Genomic DNA, 2,440 nt, shown 5'->3' with positions numbered 1-2,440 from the left:
CACCAGCCTTACCTCTGGACACTGAGTCACTGTGCCCTTCCTCCCTGTGTCCCCTGGGACTCCCCTGGCTTCAGGTATCTTCACGGCCTGCTGAATGTCTGCTATTGAAAGGCCACATTTTTCCAGGGAAAACTCTGAGCTATATTGCTGATATTAAAAGTAGTAATTGGGACCCATATCCCCTCTTTTGCCAGAAGATACAGCTCCAGGCCCACACCTGGGCTGACTCACATGACCTTGTCACTAAAATGTGGAGAGAACACCCAGAATCAAAAGGATTCCAATCAAAAACTCAGCTTTTCTCCTTGTTTCCCCAGCCCAGCACCCCAACCTGGCCTGGCCTGGGTCTCTCTGTCCTGGCCTGGCCCATGGCAGCAAGTGGCCCCTTGCGAGCTGTTTCTGCCAGCTCCACTGAGGGACCTGACCCCAGTCGAGCATTCATTTATCCAACAAGTGTCTGCGGCTGGCCACGCTGGTAAAGAGAATGGGCAGAGTCCTGGCCTTCAAGGACGTTACATTTCAGGGACACTGCAAACTGATAAACTAACCAATAAAATAATTTTGAATTTTGCTGGATAGTTTGGAGAATATAAAAAGGAGACTAAAAGAAAGAATAAGATGTGCAGTATGGCTCACTCTCAATGAGGGTGCCAGGACAGGCATACCAGAGTTGGTGAGGTTTAAGTTAGAGGAGTTGGCTGGTGCCTGCAGTGGTATTGGAAGGGAACAGAGCCTTCTCGGATGGGGCACGGCACCCTTGGGCAACTGTCAGGTGGGAAAGGACAAAGGGGACAGCATGTTTAAGGCCTGGAACCTGGTGAATGAGGGGGAGAAAAACTTAAGGTGAGTTTGGGGGACAGGCAGGTGTGCAACAGATATCAGTTCAGTTCAGTTGCTCAGTCGTGTCTGACTCTTTGCAACCCCATGGACTGCAGAATGCCAGGCCTCCTGCAGCACACCAGGCCTCGCGGAGTTTACTCAAACTCGTGCAACAGGTATGGTTACATTCTAAATCATCTGTCAGAATTCAGAGTCCAGTTATCTGGATTCAAAATTCCTAAATACCTCAGGGTTGGGTTTTTTTTAACATCTTTCAAAAACAACCAAATTGTTTTTTCAGACTCTTCAAAATTTCTCAAACCATGGTCATGTCAACACAACTCACCAGGATAGAATAAAATTGGGACAATACATTGAAGAATTACATGAAAAGTCTCTGAAACTAGAATTTTACTGTGTTTTCAGTTTCTTTTAATTAAGAAATAAAGCATACCTACTTATGTCATTTCAGTATCTTTTCTTGCTAATTTCAACTTTTTAATTAAAAGATCTTCACAGATTCCTCAATCAAGGTTGGGGTAGGGGGAGGATACAGGGGAAGTAAGACAGGAAAGAGCCATTTTATACAATTTTTTAAATTGACATGTGGATCTTTCTTTTTCCTCCTAAGTAGTGGAACTACCAGTGGCGCTACTGGTTAAAGAACCTGCCTGCCAATTCAGGAAACATGATGAGACACAGCCTCCATCCCTGGGTTGGGAAGATCCTCTGGAGAAGGGCATGGCAACCCACTCCAGTATTCTTGCCTGGAGAATCCCATGGATAGAGAAGCCTGGGTGGGCTGCAGTCCAGGGGGTCACAAAGAGTCAGACACAACTAAAGTGACTTAGCATGCAGTGTTGCTTAAAACTCCTGCTCTCCAGTTCCCAGCACCTATTTCTGTTCTAATGGGGGGAGAACCCATTTCTACCCATGACTTCTCTTGATGGAGGTATTTTTGCTTCTGTGCTGAACTTTATTTGTCCCCAAAGTTAGAACCCACCCTGGCAAGTGTGGATGTAAACAGTCTGGCATGAATGGGGAGCTGTTTTCTGCCACAAGGAAGGGAGGGTCACCCTGCTAATTCAAGCACGTGTTATTGGGAAGTATGACAACATCTTCCCGCACAAAGTCTTCCTTATTCGGGGCTGTTTGTGAATAAAACACATATTGAATCATTTTGAGTGCTGCTTTTAATATCCTGCTTCCCGGTAAGAACACCTCCAACTACTGGGCTTCAGGAAGCTGTCTTTGTGGATTTCCAAAAGTAACTTGAGTCCGAACACCCAGAGGAAGGAAGAAAGGCTCACGCTGCAGAAGGCACAGTTCTCTCCTGAGTTGCTGGGATTAACAACACTCAGATGGCCTTTTTATTCTTATCCTGAAAAATAATTCCACAAACAAGTCTTTTTGAAACAATCCACTTTGCAAACACATAACGAGGTCTTAGGAGGTTTGCATCCTTGCCAGGAATCATGAGAAAACAAAGAGCAAGACATAATAAATGGTCTTCAGAATGTTCACTGCTCAAAGGTTTATTGAGAGGTTCTTATCAACCAATGTGGGGGGGGAGGAGTGGATGAGGGGGATCTCAGTGGCAAGGCTGTGAAGCAGCAGTACA

This window comes from Bos javanicus, chromosome 2 (genome assembly GCF_032452875.1).
Source record: "Bos javanicus breed banteng chromosome 2, ARS-OSU_banteng_1.0, whole genome shotgun sequence".
Classification (NCBI taxonomy): domain Eukaryota; kingdom Metazoa; phylum Chordata; class Mammalia; order Artiodactyla; family Bovidae; genus Bos; species Bos javanicus.
Note: the sequence above shows the minus strand (reverse complement) of the source record.